The sequence below is a fragment of the Pteropus alecto genome, unplaced genomic scaffold (assembly GCF_000325575.1).
Source record: "Pteropus alecto unplaced genomic scaffold, ASM32557v1 scaffold164, whole genome shotgun sequence".
NCBI classification, from domain to species: Eukaryota; Metazoa; Chordata; class Mammalia; order Chiroptera; family Pteropodidae; genus Pteropus; species Pteropus alecto.
This window is the reverse complement of record NW_006439568.1, coordinates 13,987,432-14,006,160: the sequence shown is the minus strand read 5'-3', so window position 1 is coordinate 14,006,160 and position 18,729 is coordinate 13,987,432. Positions and strand designations below refer to the sequence as shown.

The 18,729-nt window shown below is 32.6% G+C and overlaps 2 pseudogenes; both read left to right on the top strand.

Moving 5' to 3' along the window:
* Nucleotides 1-16,144: 16,144 nt before the first annotated feature.
* On the top strand, nt 16,145-16,263 carry LOC112483690 (annotated as a pseudogene).
* A 2,112-nt stretch (nt 16,264-18,375) lies between these two features.
* LOC112483716 lies at nt 18,376-18,493 on the top strand (annotated as a pseudogene).
* Nucleotides 18,494-18,729: the final 236 nt, after the last annotated feature.

The window sequence follows — 18,729 nt, the reverse complement described above, 5'->3', positions numbered from 1 at the left end:
AAGTAGTGTTGGGAAAACTGGATAGATATATGCAAAAAATGAAATTGAACTATTTTCTTACAATATATACAGAGTAATAGTTTTAATCAAGAAAATTTAAGAACAGTAGTTATGACAATTAAATTCAGTGATGATGCACAAACATGGAAAAATAAGTAAAACTTCTTGCATTTCAAAATCCATCTAATAGATGAGAAAACAGACTAGGTATGTGTTAAGAGACTTCTATGAATATAGACATTTAAGCATTTGAACATACTTCAAGATATCTATGGGCTTTAAGATATCTGAAATTGTAAACTAATGTTTCTATGCTTCCTATGTTAAAATTCAAAAATTTGTTTAATGTTAAAAATGAATAACAAATGAAAAAAATTCAGTAAATCATTAAAACAGTTTTCAAATATTTGAACAACTTTTTCATTTGGAAATTGAAGCATATGCTTTGTAATATGTAAAAATTAGACTTTGAGCCAATTGGTAAAAGTAACAAAAGTTCCATTTTGTCTCGAGCCATTACAAAGTTTAAGTTTCTCTTCAACTTAAAAGTAAACTCTCACTTTGGAGATGTGAGGTTTTCAAGCTGAGGTTTGGTAAACATTAATGGAGGCATTGTGTAGATATTCGAGAATCAAAGAAGTATCCAAACAAAATTGATTTTCATATTTCTTCCAAATTTAAGATGGTATAATTCCTTGGTTGTAAGAATCAGGCAGGAACTGAGGGACTGTTTTCAGAAGATTGCCCCAGAACAATATGGGAGTGGAAATAATGACCTAAAAAGTTAATTGGGAGGAAAAATTTAAAAAGACAGTAAGGTATATATTTTGTGTGCATGTGTGTGTATTCGTGTGTGTGTGTGTGTGTGTGTGTGTGTGTGTATTTCACATTACAGGGGTAAGATTTGAGTTTTATTAATGTATTTGGTAAAATTTAAACAGAAGCAACAAATAAAAGAAAAAAGGTACTTAAATTTCCTTTGGAACTTATATTCTGCTAAAAACTGAACATCTGATAAGAATTTGACTTGACAACTTGACAATTTCAGCTCTCATTACGATGACGGATCAAAAAGAGAAACTACCTCGGATCTAAACGGGAAACTTCGGACCTCTCCCTGTCAACAAAGAAGAACTATCTGATGAATTGGAAGTAAGGAAAAAATTGTATAAAGCGTCACCTGGTTCATTTTAAGTTCTCAATAGTTGTTGGACAACTTTCCCAGTTTAAAGGAAAGAAAATTTCAAAAAATAATTTTCAACAATACGGGTATGATAGCATATCCAGAAATTCTAAAAGAAAAGTCAGCCCTAAAAGTCAGAATTGCATTTAGATAATCTAAAGCAAAAAAAATTGATTGTATCTTAAAACAAATAAACCAAAAAATATAATAATTCTTATTCTGTGCTTAAATTACTTTATATAATTTTAGTGACTCTACAAATGCTCTGAAATTTTCATTCATTTATTGAATTAAACTTTTAAGGATATAATAGACTCTAATAAGAAAGAATTATAAAAATGGTATGACACAGTCCCTGCCAACAAAGATATCACAATATTGAGATGGTATTTATAATTGTGTCAAAATGAAAATACAGTATGAAAATAATTTTGATAAAATAATGCATGAGTTACAGCAAAAAAAAGCAAATCTTTTAGGTGGACTTTGCAGGGTTAGCAGATGTTCATTAGGAGATGAGGTGAAAGTAATTTCTTGCAGAGGGAAAAATATGGATAAATAACCTGATCAGACTGAGCGAAAGACTGTGATATAGCAACATGCTAGAAAGTATAGTTAGATGTTTAGACAGATTATGAAAAACCTTGCATATCATTCTAGGAATCAGCACACATTATCTTAGAAGCTTTGGAAAAATTACTCAGCCTCTGTAAGCAGTGTAAAGGCTGGAGCAGTAAAGACTGAAGACATAAAGAGCAATTAACAATAAACAAGCTTAAAATAAGGTAATGACAGTGGCTATGAATAAGAGAGATAGGATGACTACTTTGGATAGATGTGTATTACATGCTTTCAGTAGTGACTGCCAGAGTCAATAGCTTATTTAGGGCATAAATTCCTCAAGGTTTTCCTTGTTTCTCTTAACATGAAATATAGAAACAGTTGCTTATAAATGTAGATTAATAAATTCCCTTAATTTTGTTTCATCAAAGAAGTAAGACCAATTCCTGCCTTAGAAAATTATATAAAATGAAATAATATGTTTCTCCTACATTGATGGAAAACAGGACAATTGCTGACAAAGTAATGCCCTCAATCGTCTGAAATAAAACATTTTAGATCCAGGTTTCATATATGACTCATTTTTCCTTTGATATTGAGTGAAATTGCATGATAAATTTAATTCTGTATATCTCACTAAGATATTCTAGTATTTAGAAGAAAATTTGGAAGTCAAATTTAAAAACATGACTATGGATATTTGCAATTATTTTTTTCCTTCAACTAATATTCTTAAAAATTTATTTAATATCTAAATGATACTGCTCTAGATGCTTAAAATATAGATGCAAATAAAACTGACCAAACACAAATAAAACTGACCAAAAGCTCATGGAACTTTTATCTACTGAGAAGAGACAGAAAAATGTATAGTCAAAAACTTTATTATGTTGGATGCTGATGAAGAGAACTAAAACATGAAAGTAGGATAGGATGTGCTAAATTGGGATTTGAGATTATAAAGATAGTGGACATGGAAAAACTTACTGAGAAGGTGGCATTTGAGGATAGCCTAACAGAGTTAAGGGAGTTAAGTTATACTAGTATTTGGGGATGGAATGCTCTGTTTAGAAGAATGAACGAGTGCAGCATACCTAAGACAAAATCATTCTTGGTGAGTGTGAGGAATAAGAAGGGGATAGTGTGGTAGAAGCAAAGTTTGCAGGAGGGAGGTTGGTTAAATAAAAGATATTGGGGGATTTGATCATGTAAGATCTATAGGTAATTATAAGGATGTGCCTTTTCTTTTGAGAAACATGAAGCCCTTGTAAGGTTTTGATGACTGACATGATCAGATTTATATAAACTGAGAATAAACTGTTGGGAACGAGGTGGCAGGTTGTAAAGTCATAGCTTTTATTCAGGTGAGAGAAGGTGGTTGTATTGTACTAGGTGAGGAGCTGTGGAGATGTGAGAAAAATTGCATTTCCTAAACCTGTTTGTTTAAAAATGAGAAGGTCTATTTTGGGGGTAATAACAAACATGAGATTATTTGAAACTACTCACCCTAACTGCCCTGTAATGGTACAAAGATAAGATGCTTTCATGGTTCTTTATTTAACTATGAGTGAGTATGATCTTAAGATGGTCATTGTTCCATGGAAAATGGTATAGCTGCACTGGGCACTTCGTAAACATCATGAGATTAAATGAATACCAGAGAACGTTTTTGCTGGAAAGATGTGTACTGTGATAATCCCACCTCATGTGCATGGCTAAGTCTTTTTATGTGGTTAAACACCGACCATAATCTTTAAAAACTGGGTTTATTTCTTATGTTTCATCTCCACAAGGTCGTTAATCAGAATTGGGGAGTTATTTGCCATAGGTTTGTTTTCTCCTAAGCATCTGCTCGTTAGATAAGTCTGGCCTAATTATTATTAGCTCAATTATTTTATCTTGAGGACAATTTAGTTTACTAGGAAATGAAACATTTGTGTCACATGGTGAGTCATAATGAAGATACTTGCAGTTCATAAACAAGTTTGAAATTTACTATCTTCATCTCACAAATTGTGATAATCAACATGAGGGCATTTTAGAAATTCCAATAAACTGTTCCACTTAACTATTCTTAATTATTCTTAATTAGAGTTTGATGTTTATTTATCTGTTTTCTTATTTTCATGAGCTCGAAACTATTTTGTAGATTCTATTCTTATTCTCACTCATGCTATTATTGATTTGCCAAATTTTGCAGTATACATCCTATTTACTTTCTGATCATCACCCATTTCAACACTAGCCTACAGAAATCCTTGAAAGCAGCCCTATATTCCAACATCAATATGTCCCCAGCCCATTTTGTTTTATTTGCCCTTGCCGTGGACACTAGTGCTACATTTTTATCAGACTACATTATACTATTAGCAAGAGTGGTAAAACTTAATAATGTTTATTTTATTTTAGGATTCATGAATGTATATTAAATGTAGACCTAGTATTCTGAAACTATTTTTCTTTTTCACTCTAATATTAGACATTCTCAATTTGCATTCATTTCCTTATAAGAACTCAGTGTTTTCTTTTGTTTCATATGCATTTTATCTGTGTATATCCTTCATGTTAGCTAAATATTGTCAAAACAAACTCTGATTTGAATCGCAGTGGTGCTCAATGTTTTAAAACAATCAACATTAAAAAGACATGTTATGTCTGCATATCCTACATATCTATGAAATTCATTCCACATCTGTTTATTTCCTTGTGTGATTAACAAATACTTTAGTAGCTTCCAAAACTTTATCTGTGTAAATATATACTAATGTTAAATTTAAGATATATTTCTAAGTACATAGAATAGTATAATTAACTATCATGTATTCATTATTTAGATTTAAATTACATCAACATTTAGTCAGTTTTTTTTTAATTTTATTTTATTAGTTTCAAATATACAGTACATTGATTAGACATTTATATAGTTTATAAAACAATCCCCCTAACTGCTCTTTCTCTCCTTTGGCTCTGGCTCTCCACCTAGCCAATACATAAATGCTAACTATGCATTCCCTATGCACTGCTACTCATCCCCAGTGATCATCTATCTACTACTAATTTGTACTCCTTTAACCCTTCATCCTATTTTCCCAGCCCCCCAATCCTACTCCTCTCTGGCTGTCTCCAGACCTTTCTCTATATTTGTGTTCATTTTTGATTAGTTTGTTCTTTTTGTTCCTTAGATTCTGCATATAAATGAAATCATATGGTATTTATCTTTCTCTGTTTGACTTATTTCACTTAGCATAATAAACTCTAGGTCCATCCATGTCATCACAAATGGTAGGATTTCATTTTTTTTAATGGCTGGGTAATATTCTATTGTATATATGAACCATACATATGAACCATATATATGAACCATATATACAATAGAATATTACCCAATCATCTTTTGATGGTCATTTAGGTTACTTCCATATACTGGCTACTGTAAATTGTGCTGCCATGTGTATTGGGGTGCATAGATCTTTATGAATTATTGTTTTGGTTTTCCTTAGATAAATGCCCAGAAGTGTAATTGCTGGGTCAAAAGGTATATCTATTTTTAAGTTTCGAGAAACCTCCATACTGTTTTCCATAGCGGCTGTACCGATTTGCAATCTCACCAACAATGTATGAAGTTCCCTCTTTTCCGCATCCTTGCCAACATTTGTTGTTCAATTTGGTTTAATCCATAAGCCTACTTCCTCCTCACTTTCCTCTTTATTATTTTGAATATATCCTCCATTACATTATTTTATTAATGCGTATATTAGAATATAGCTCTTAAAATAATTTTAAACCCAAGGATAACAAATTTCAATTAAAAAAAACAACAATATTTTAATATAATGAAGAGTCAATCAATGTTCAAATTTCTCCAATTTTCCTCATTATTAAAGAGTTGATTTGTCAAAATAGAGTCACAGCAATCATAGATTTTGCTCAATGCCAAACTTTATTAATAATTCAAGTGATATAAGTCAAGAGACATAGAGATAGCAGTCCTCTTTCTTTTTTTAATAATATTTTGTATTTTTCAGTTTTGTTGACATACAATATTATATTAGTTTTAGGTGTACAACATAGTGACTAGGCATCTATATAACTCACAAAGCAATCACCCCAATAAATCTGTCACGCTTCTGACACCATACATAGTTAATACAATATTATTGGCTATATTCCTTATGCTAGACTTTATTTATATCTCCATGACTATTTTGTAACTACCAATTTGTATTTCTTAATCCCTCTTGTCTTTTTCACCGGCCTTTACCAATCCCCTTCCCATCTGGTACCCCTCAAACTGTTCTTTGTATCTATGAGTTTGGTTTTGTTTTTTGTTTATTTGTTTTGTTCTTTAGAGCATTTCTCTTTGTTAAGGGGAGGGACACTCAGTTGTAACTTCCTCATTGTCCCCTCCCACTCAACACACACATTTTGGTTCAGGAGTACAAATTATAGATTGTATTAATCACATGTGCAGTAAATATAAGCAGAGAGAAAAAGAAATGTGTTTAGGTTTATGGCTTCTTAGATATTACCCAGGGATTGCAGGTTAATTACCCAGGGGTAAGAAGATTATGTAGACTAGCTTCACTTCTCTGGTCAGCTATTTTCCATATATATCAAAAATTCCATATATATCTAGGTAGACTAGTTATATCCTGGAAAAGTAGGGAGATCTGAAGGAGGCCAACATTTCCCAAAGAGATAAATGGGAGTTAGTTACAGACTGCTGTTAATTATTTTTGGTCTGTTTACATATGACTTTAGAGATGCTTCCAAATAAAATCAAAATATTGCAATTGGTGGATTAGTTCCTTAAGTCATATAAAATTTATTGATATCTTTTCCCTTTTCCTTATTTTCCTCTCCTTGCAATTATAGGGAAGCAGGATTTTCCCACCCCCAAATATGTTTCTTGGCATGAGGATTTTTTTAGGCTGATTATTTTTAAGAATTACAAAGCTTAGGAAGAGCTTTTTACCTCCCCCTGAACTGCCTGAAAGAATTTAGATAAAGGGTCTGGTCTGGGAAGAGTACTCAATCACCAGAGATATCTACAAAGGATATGGGCTGGGTGTGATAGGGGTACTGGGGCAAGCCTTGGAGACCAAAGTCCTCTCTGTGTCGCATTGTCTTCGCATGGCACATTAACAGTTGTTTACCAAGTATTTGGTTTTTTCTGTGATAACTTTTTAAATTTTTATTAAATTTATTGAGGTGACATTGGTTAATAAAATTATATAGGTTTCAATTGTACAATTCTATATTACATCATCTGTACATTGCATTGTGTGTTTAGCACCCAAAGCCAAGTCTCCGTCAATCACCATATATTTGATTTACCCTCTTATAACGCTCCCCACCTCCCGTTTTCTCTAGTAACCACCATTCTGTTGTCTATGTCTATGAGTTTTTGTTTGTTTGTTGCTTTCAGTTTTATATCCCACATATGAGTGAAATCATATGACTAGTAGGGAGACTTTTCAAGTTGACTTAAAGAGTTCTTCAGATTCAATATATATTCTAGGATCATCTTAGATAATTCTAAGATCTGGAAGCTAAAATTATATCCAGGAGCCCTAGTTCCTTTAAGTAGGAAATGTTTTTTGTTAACTGTAATATGGGCAACAGGGTGAATATTCCTACTGTTTGGTCATTTTTTCTAAGCCTCTTTATTGCTGGAACAAGGAAATGTGTGTGTGTGTGTGTGCGTGCGCACACACGCATACATTTATTTGTATTTGTGTGTTGTGCACAATGTTCTTAATGACTTAAAATTTAAAATTCATTGTCATTATCTCACAATGCACACAATGATTTCAGAATAGTAATATAAACACTATCAGCAGCAATTAGAATAATGGAAACAATATATATTTAAAAGTTCTTATTGTCCCACTAGAATTGCAGAAATATTGCAGCTTAAAAAGTCTCCCTGCTGGTCAGGTTGAGGGAATCTGAGCATCATCAGGAAAAATAACTACAGTAGATAAAAACCCATCAATTATTTTAAATCAATCGGTTCACAATAATACTTAAACAAAATAAATCTTGTTCTAGACTTTCTATTCTTTTTCATTGTTCTACTTGTCTATTCTTGTGCCAATGCCACACTATTTTAATTATTGTGGGTTCATACTGAATTTTGGCATCTGGTATAGAATGTCTTCCCGTGCTTGAGCGCAAGAATGATTTACTTTTGCTTCTGTCAGGTAGCTTGGGAACACTATTGATTCACTTTCACCTTAATTCAATCTAGGGATGATATAATTCAGAGCTGAGATTTATTCTCAATGTCTAAGGGTTTCACAATCATTCTCCCATGTTAAGAGAGCCTGAAATTAAATTTTGAGTCTTCTTGGCCTATGGAGTTTATCTAAAATGTATCTCAACTTCTCAGCCTTTCTGCCACTTCTCAAATGATCATTAACCTCTCAGGGATGAAACAACGTAAATGCCCGTAAGACATCTCTGACTATGGGACAAATGGGTGTAACTTTTATATGGTCTAATTTTAACAGTATTACTGCTGTTTTAAAAACAGACTGATGTGCTGTAAGGGTGGAAGTAGTGATAGTAGTTGGAAAGTTGTTGCAATTATCTAAGTACATTATAATGGTATGGACAATGGAGTAATAGAGGTACCCGAAGTGTTCAGAGTTATTAGATATTTGAAGATAGAGCTGCCAGAGATTACTGAAAGACAGTGAAAAATGCAAGAGGATTAAATGATTCTGGGTGTCTGGGTTGTGTAAACAACCAAAATTGAGCAGACGACCAAAACTGGGAGAAGCAGATGCAGTGGGGCTAAGTCCAGGCATCACAATTTTAGACATGTGAAGTTTGAAGATTTTATAAAATTTCCAATTAGAAATGTTGAATGTGGCAGTTGCATATAGCAGTTTTCATTCTGGAAAGTTATTTAAGCTAGAGATTTAAATTTGAGAGTGGTCATACTTATAGCCAAATAGCTTGATGATATTGCCAAGAGAGTGAGGATTGACTAAGAAAAGAAATGTCCAGGGAACGAATCCTGAACATTCCAAAAGGAAAATGTGGAGATGAGAAAGAATTTAGAAAAGGAGATTTAAAGGAATACCCAGTGAAGTCAGAGGAAAATCAGATATGCACGGTGTCTTGAAATAAAAAGAAAGTTGTTCCTTTAAGAAGAAATTGTTGAATTTTCTCAAACACTATGGGCAGATCCCATAAAATGAAACCTAAATACTTCCCATTAGCTAATAAATGTAGAAGTGACTGGAGACTTTGATAAGAAAAGTCATGGTGGGGTAGTGGGAAAAAAGCTTGATTTAGTGGGTACAAAAAGGAACGGGAGAAGATTTGGAAACATGAATGCAAGCAACTGTTTCGGAGTTATTTCGTCTTTTTTTATATACATGCTTCCTATGATCTGCTAATAGTAAGAGTCAGTGTCTTTTTAAGTCCCATTTTCATGCTTTTTGGGAAAGTAAATAATCATAAAGTACACTTTATTAAAAAGAACAAAAACTATAAAACACTGAAGATAATTTAATGTTTCAATAAGTGATTTTTCTTTATTTCTTTGTCTTCAGTTTAAAAATATGTCATCGGAGAATAACTTAAAAGGTCAAAATTTGCACATGTTGTGGTTTCCAGGTGATACAGATCGGAAAGGTTTTAAATCATTCACTGTGAATATACTCAAGAATTTCTGGGAAAAGACCAAGATATGGCATTAGAAACTAATATATAGCTATGGCTAAAATCCAAGTTGATAGTCTCTTACATCATAAGAAAAGTTGTAAGTCAATAGTTCAGTAATGCAAAATGTGTCGTCATGTCCAGAGACAAATAGTTTCTATATGCATTTACTATGAGAATGATTCATATAGCAGTCGACAGTTTTTAAACTTTCACCATTAGGTCTTGTATCAAAAAAGAAATATAAGTGCCTTGTCTATTATAGAGATGGTGGACATATCCTTTGTTAGCCTTGTGGTTAGGTTTTCAACTTATTGAAATTATTTAATGAAATTAACTAATAGAAAAATTAATGATGGAAACAGAAATGTGTGATTATATTTTAGATTATATATGTTTGGGAGATAACAATTTTATGTAAACTTGTTTAGTACTCTTGAAAGTTATAATGAATTACCTTAATTAAAACAAAATTGTTTGAAGCATACTGAAGTATAATGAGAAAATGTCACTTGGCCAGTTGTATTCCATTACCTTATTACCCATCATGTTATATAGTGTAATCACTGTATCACGCCAGTGTGAAAATAGTGTTATGTTGTTATAACATTCTACTGTTATCAAGGTCATTGTGTCTTTAATCTTTAGTACTGGGGATAGAAGAGTTAACAAAGCAAGACTGACTTTGAGCATATCCTCTCAGAAAAATGCACTGATAAAATTTACTATCAATGAGGGTTTTGTAAGTACTGATCTGAGTAGTGATTTAGAAATGCTTTTACAGGGTATACTTTTATGACTCATTGTTTGTTGTAAATAAATACATAATTTAAGGGCTGATGCTGGTATATGACAAGTTCAGGGCTTCTGAGATAGTATAACTGCATATGCTAGAGATCTTGCTTTACATATTTGCTAATCATTAGTAAAGCTTGGTGCAGGTTAAGAATTGTATTGCCTGGTTATTTGGTCTTTGTGAATGCACAAATGCAATGCAAGAAAATATATTTCTGATTCTTGCTCTGTGTGCACAATCTGTTCTCTTGGTCAGATTCCAGTCTTTATATGCTAATTACCACTATATTATATTTTGGCTTTCAGATCCATTTTTTCCAGCTTTCCAGCAGATCCATGATTCTGCAAATTGTTTGGACACTTTCTTAACTTATTAATTAATTATAGGATATTACAATTATAACATGGTTGATAAATTGATATTTATAGCTTAATCAGTTATTTGGCACAGATTAAAACATGAAAAATATTTTAAATTTTATCAAACACAAGACTGAGACATTAAAAAAAACCAAACAGGACAATATGTTTTAGAACTATTCAGACTGGAACCCTGAGTAGATCTTCTTTCCTTTAAATCATATTCAAATGCAAGATCCTTATTTCCCCTACTCCCATTGTAGGAGCTGAATGTCTTCTTGTCTATTACAATGGCATCATTTTCTAGCCACTCCCATGTCTTAAGAACCAAGGGATCTTTCCATTTATTTGCAGATTCTAGGGACTCTATAACACTCCCTTTCATATCATGCAACAGCAGAGATAAATGTTGCTGAAAGTTAACTTTCCTGTCTATATTTCCATAGCCGAATACTTTAGTCTCTCATTTTAATCTTTTTAGAGTATAAACTCTTGTTCACCACTCTATTCCTAGTGTCTAAAAGAACCTGGTAGAGAGAAAAAGATTCAATGAACAACAATTGAATGAATAAATGAATACTGAATGAGCTATTCGAACCTCATGATAAGGGGTAAGACAAATCCATTCCCTAAATTCCAAAACTACCATGTTAAATTTCTCAACTGGGATAATGATTATGAGCTAGGACATATTGAACAATAAGAAAAGCGAGAAAGACATTATCTAGGCCATTTATTTCTGAAAAATGATATTTGATATCTCTCCTGTATTCTTAGAACAGAACAAAACAGAATAAAACAGTGGCCCAAGATTTTGCTGGATATACTGGAAACTCATGATTTGCTGTTCAATCTTCCTTCACTATTAAGTTATGTCTGTTCAGTTTCCAAAAATTAAAAATACATACTGCTTTCAACACCAGATCCTCCAAAAGATTTTGAGAATTCCCTGCTCTGTCCACCTATTTTTTTATTTTCCCACATTCACTAATTGCAGCTCCTATTTATACAGCCTTTTCTTCCCATAACCAATTCTCACCCACATCTACTTGCAAAATAATAGGCCACACAAATTGAAATAAATTTCATAAGTAGCATTATAGCAAGTTTTTCTATCAAGTTTTCTTACTATCATATTGGTCTTCAAAAGAGAAACCTCAGCTAGGAGTTACCTAAATTAGTACACAGAGACTGACCTATAATAGGTTTCTACTTACACAAGATGCTTGTTCAACACCATGGAAGTAATTTACCAACTTAATCTATGGTTAACCCAACTGTAAATTTTATCGTCCTGTAAATTTACATGTGCACAAATTTTTCCATACAATACAGTTAGTCTTGGATTTGAGGCACATAATTAAAAATATGCCCAGGAGACTATATACCTCTTGATTGCAACAGAAAGAAACTTGAAAGAATATTTGGACCAAAGAGAAAAGTTTGGATATAGGAACTCTTACAGTTATTATTATTGTTATTATTTTCATTGAAGTATTTATGTTCAGTGATAAAGTCAATATCAAATAACCAATATATTAAGTTTGTCATTGTATTCACAAATGGATAAATTCCAAAATACATTTTACCATTCCAAAAGAAGTTATTTTTTTTTTTCCTATTGGAATGGTAAAAAACATTTTGGAATTTTTGTCTTATAATTTTCTTATTTCAATATATCCCCATTCTCCCAAACTATACCCAATTTTTCTTAGGACAGAAAACTAAATAATCACATAATTTTTTTAAAATATGAACTTAGGAAATGAATATTTCCCAATTTACAAAGAAATTCTGGAGATTGAAAGTTTTAAAGAGTATTTTTTTGATTCACCTTTCAAATTGTGGTACAAAATTCTGAAACATTTCACTTAATTCTTCATTCTTTCAAGATTTGACAAAAAGAAATTTAAATTTTTTATCCCAGTAAGGGCTTTTATTGTACCTACCAACAAAATGAGCCAAATACTATTTTTCATTTTAATCTCATAATTATTGAAAACCTAGAAAGTAGAAAATGTAGTTGTTTAGTGGGCGATTACACAATTCATTAGATCTGTGATGTCAGAGAACCCAAGTGCTTAAGGCTAAAGCTAAGATAATAGCACAGGAAGTTGAGAAAACAGCAAATGATGCCAGCCTCCTGCCCTGACTATTAGGGCTTGGACTATGTTCTAGCACAGTATTCAGCAGCATAGTAAAAAAGTTATACACCATTAACAATTTATTTTTGAAATGCAAAGACACTTTAACACATGAAAATTGATCAATGTAATACACATTAACAGAATGAAGAAAAGAAACACATGATCACTGTTACTAATGCAGAAAAAATTAAACACCTTTTCATGACAAAAACACTCAAAAAATTAAGAATAGAAGGAAATAACTTCAACATAATGAAAGCCACATATGAAAAACCCACAGCAAACTTCATACTCAGTAAAATACAAAAAGCCCAAGGCAACATCTGCTTTCATCACTTCTATTTAAAATAATTCCAGCTAGAGAAATTAGACGCCTCCCCCAAAAAAGAATAAAAGACATCCAAATAGGAAAAGAAGTAAAATTAATCTCTGCTCTCAAATAATATGATCTTTTACACAGAAAACCATAAAGATTCCACACACAAAAAGTTTGAATTAATAAATGAATTCGGCAAAGTAGCAGAATGCAACATCAACCCACAAAAATCAGATGCATTTCTGTACAGTAATAATGAACAATATGAAAACAAAATTACAAAACCAATTCCATTTATAATAGTATCAAAAAGAATTAATACTTAGGAATTAATTTGGCCAAGGAGATGAAAGTCTTGTACAATGAAAACTATAAAGCATTGCAGAAAGAAATTAAAGGAGACATAAATAAATGAAACTCATTGTCCATCAACAGGAGAATGAATAAATCAATTTTGCTGTATTCAAAGAATGGAAAATTATATAGTGATGAAGTAGAACAAATTACAGCTACACATAATAACATGAATAATGTTCACACTCATAATATTGAGTGAAAGAATTAGGACAAATTCCTTCTGTATGATTTCATTTTATATAAATATTTAATTTATATAATTATAGAAAAAAACAAAGGAGTGACATGCAGTTAAGATCATAATTACTTTTGGGAAAAGAGAAATTTGTAATTTGAAATGTTCGAATAGTAGGCTTCTGGAGTACTGGCAAAACTTCATCTCATGTTTGGTTGTTGGTTACATGGGTACCTACTTTAACAGAAAATATTAAACTCTAAGTTGTTCTTATTTATAGAATTTTCCCATATGTATTATTTTTCCTAAAAATCATTTGCTCTCCCATATGTAGCCTTTCTCCAAGTCCCTTTCCCTTACTAAAAATTAATAAATCTATATGACTTTTCATTTGTAAATTTGTCTGTTGTTATTCAGCAGCATAGTAAAAAAGTTTAAGTCACAGGTCCCTTAGATACTAAGCTTAAGAAGATCAAAGTTTTTCCTCTTTTACAGTTAAGAACTCTAAAAATTGGTTAAAATATTTTTTTTTATATATATTTTTTAACCAATTTTTACATATGTGTGTATATATATATATATAATGAATTAACTGTTTATACCAGTGATAAATTATTTGTATGAAAGTTTTGCATATAAATTTTGTTTGTATTTGTATTTTCTTCTCTGAGTACCTCTGCAAAAATAACTATAGATAGCATATTTTGCATTACTTTTGCTTTATGGAATAATGGTTTCCAAGTGTAATCTAATTATTTCATCTTAATGACTTTAAATTTATGTACACCTTTCACAAAATGGGAATTTTAATTATACTAGTATTTACGGAAATTTAGTTTTATGAGGCTTATGTTAAATTATTTTTTTATGATTGAGTTAACCATATGCTCAACTCCATACATAACATGCTAATTTAATGATAATCAATGTTGCTTGTTCTAGAGGCATATGAGAATTAAACATAACAGGCAGCTTGGAAGGGAGGAAAAGACCACCTAGCTGAACTTCTATTAACACTAAACAGCAAATGCAGTGAATTCTAGCAGTAATTTAGTCCATTTTCACTAGTGATTATTAATACCCTGCATACAACTTTAAACAATGCCAGTTGAGCTTTTCAATACAAATTTGTCTATGTCTGTTCTAAATTCCAAATTGTAGGTTTAGAGCGGAAGCACGGACCCCAAGCCAGCAACGCAGATCAGCCGTGGGTGCTCCCGGGGTGGGGTGCGGGTGACGGGGTAAGAACTGAGCTGAAGAAGAAACTGTTGAAGTGACCCACGGCGGGTGTTGACCCGGGAGCGGCGATTGAAGCCCCGGGTGGGCGGGGCTGTGATAGACGAAGGGCGGATCGCGCGGCACCACCTCAAGAAGCAGCGGTGAGTGCCAGACCCTCCTCCCCTTAGGCCTTCTCAGAAGTCTCCTTCCCCCTCCGTGGGGGCTCTGGAGCAGCTGACCCCTCTCTGCTTTCGTTGTGCACTCACGTTTGTGCACAGATATGTCTGCTGTGTTTGTGCCTAAATTCTGTTAGCCTCTCACTTTACTGGTAGCTCACAAATAGTTCTTTGGGTCTTGGACCCCATTAAGAATATTGAGAGCTCTCGACTCTCCCATCTCCCTCAAGAAAAACTGTACATTCATATACGTTTTTATAAGTAAATTTTAAAGCAGACACAGAAGCGTGCATACAAGTGATGAATTTTCACAGAGGCACAGGTGGGATTTTGCATATAAGTTTCAAGGCCCACTGAGTCTTGGGGAAGAGTTCCCAGCCAATCCTTTCATTGACCTCTTCATTATCAATGACATAAATAATAAAGGTCTCTGTCCCTGATTCCCCGCACAGAGCTCCTAAAACCCTTGGAGTGTTAGGGCTGTCTCATTTCATTAGGGGCCTCTTTTGAGTACTGAGTACACCTAAGTTTATGATAATGCATGACAGGGTGGGGCTCTTCACCAGAAAAACCTAGTGATTAGAAGATTGGAAATTTAAGCGCCACCCACTGACCTTTGGGAAGTGGGTGTGGTTGCTAGGGATTAAGCTCTATAAAAACTCTTGAACAACAGATTTAATGAGCATGCTGGTTGGTGAACAGGTGGAGGCGCTGGGAAGGTGGCTCATCTGGAGAGGGCATGGGAACTCCTGGCCCCTTTCCCATACCTTGACCTATGCATCGCTCCCATCTGGTTGTTCCTGAGTTATATCCTTTTTATAATAAATCAATAAATGCAAGTTAAAAAATAATAATAATGAATTCCAAAATGTCCCTTGCTTACAGTACTTTTTCCTGTACTTTGTAGTCAATTATTCTTTTAAAATTATAATTAAGGATATGAAACTTCTCTTTTTACCTTCTGTGAATAAGATTAAAAAAACTCATGATATGAGTGTACATTTAGGTAATAAATAGTATAATACACTATCAAAAAAAAAAAGTACTGGCTTTGGGGATAATTAGATATAGGAAGTCTTACTATTTGTCCTTTATGTCATCTTGGGCGAAATCCTAATTATTCTAAGACCACATTATTCTAATCTATTAATGAACTAATCATCAAAGAGCAGAGCTCTTGTCTACGGCTAAGGCACCCTGAACAAGCCCAATCCCATCTGATTTCGGAAGCTAAGCAGGGTCAGGCCTGGTTAGTACTTGGATGGGAGATCACCTAGGAAGATCAGGTGCTATAGGCATAAAAAATAAAAAAAATAAGGGATCGTAAACTGACAAAGTCCTTGCAATCTGTGAGGTCAACTAAGGTTGTCTCACCTACAAAAATGAAAACATTAAAAAATAAATTAAAAAAAAAGAGCAGAGCTCTCCATATACTGTTGGCCATCATGATTATTACCAAGAATAAATGCATTAGAAATAATAAATTTAGTTCTTATATATTCATTTAACTCACATGTCCTCATATATTTACATAATTATTACATCAAGTCCATAATCCCTTATTTGAAAAACACTTGAAATCTAGTTATATTTTGGAATTAAGGATTCCAGCTTAGGTGACACCTCCAAGCAGGGTCTGAAAGAATATCCAGTGTCAATAACATTAGTATTTCTGCATTGAAACATATGACTATTTTTACTAAGTGTGCTATATAAAAGACAATTTGTCTTACCTCACTTTAGGTCATGTTTTGTACAAAATACATTTGCTACAAAGTTAAAAATCTTTAATATTTTGGGCTTTATGAATTTCAGAATTATGAATAGGTATGGTGGTTACATAATTTATTTCAAAATGTCAAAATGGGACAGTCTTGATAGTAAAAATGGGCACCATTAATGCTTATGCCAAGATCGCAATTGATTACTGACTGTTCCAGGAAAGCTAGAATGGATGGTCATAGATAAAGACTGTGAATCTGTACTAACAAAGCATTGTTCTTGGCATTTCATAAGTAATAAGGTGAATTATATTTATTTGTTTATTTAAGTCATTTATTTTCCTGTCTATTCATTTATACTATAGCCTGGTTCCATTGAAAAATATAAATAAATAAAAGATGATCTATACTTTTTAAAGGTTCGAGTCTCAAAGCAGATCTGAATTTGAATTACTGCTTTGCCTGTTGCTACTTCTGTGGCATGGGCAAGTTAGTATGATGATTCATTAGTTTCCCCATGGGGAAATACAGGTTATAACAATATCAAATTCATGGGGTTGTTTCAAAGACCAAAAAATATTATATTAAGACCTTATTGAATTACCTCTCCCCCCAAAAACAGTCAAAAGTATGAGCTAGTAGTAAGCAAAAGTATCTTACATTTTTTTATATCTTAAAGCAACTTAAAGTAAAATATAATTCAAAGTGTAAATGTATACAAAATTTTGTAATGGATCTATTCTGATTATCCTTAAACTTCTCTTTCCAGGCATATGACTAGACTATATTTTAGTGCAAATTTTGTAGGTATCTTTGTAAATTTTATGTGGCCATTAGATTTTTGGCCAAAGGAAGATGAGCAGAAGAGCATGTATGACTAATGATGATCCAGATTTAGAGGTTCTGTCAGACTGAGTCTCATGATAGAACACAGCAAGAGTAGCAAATAAACCTTTGTTGTTTTAAGCCAGTATGATTTGGGGGTTGTTTATTTCTTGAAATACAACCGAGTCACTGGAGTTCAAAATTAGATCTATTCCTCTAAAACCAAGTGCCTTGGTTAGTTGGTGATTTTGTGGTGTTTATGGATACGTGATTTAATAGAGTTGAAGCGAGGATTAAGAAAAGATAACAGTGTGCAGAATGGAAAAATAATACTCATTATATTTAAATATTGGCCATTTGCCAGCCACTGAATTTGGAATTTTAATTATATAATATTTAATGTTCGCAAAAATATTCCAAGATAAAATTATATCTAATTCAGAGATAAATTCATTAATGTATAAAATTAAATATCTTGTCTAAGATAACAAAGCAGGTATTTAAATCATGTCTCGATTCCTCCTGGGCCTGAATTCTATGTGAGAGGAAATAAAGGAAGAACAGGAAAGGAAAGTAGAAAGAGAAGAAGGGAGAAAGGAAGATAGGAGGGAAAAAGGAGAAAAATAGAGATAAATTAATTTTTAAAACAAGGATTAATTAGGAAACAGAGAAGGGAAAGTTAGAACATTTATCCCTAGGATGGGCAGCTAAAACAAAATAACCTCATTTTGTTTCACTCTGATCACCACTTATTGTGAATGTATAATTATTTCAAAATAAAAGTTTGAAAGATTGTATGCTTATAAGTGGTATCATTAATAGGCAGTTGTTATCTGTAAAATAATATTTTTAAAAATGAAAGACGTCTACGCCATGCCACCCTGAACAAGCTCGATCCCATCTGATCTCGGAAGCTAAGCAAAGTCAGACCTGGTTAGTATTTGGATGGGAGACCATCAAGGAAGACCAGGTACTGTAGGCATAAAAAAATAAAATAATAAGGGATTGTAAACTGACAAGGTCCTTGCAATCTGTGAGGTCAACCAAGGGCTGCAGCGCCTAAAAAAAGAAAAAAAAGTAAAATACATAAAATCTCTTTAGAGATCAGAATTAGATGAACTTTGCAATGGATTTGAGTGAAAGGGAACAAAGACTCTGAAACTCAGTTAAGTGAGATAATTATCCCCTAAAATAAATTTCATTTTTCTCATTAGACTT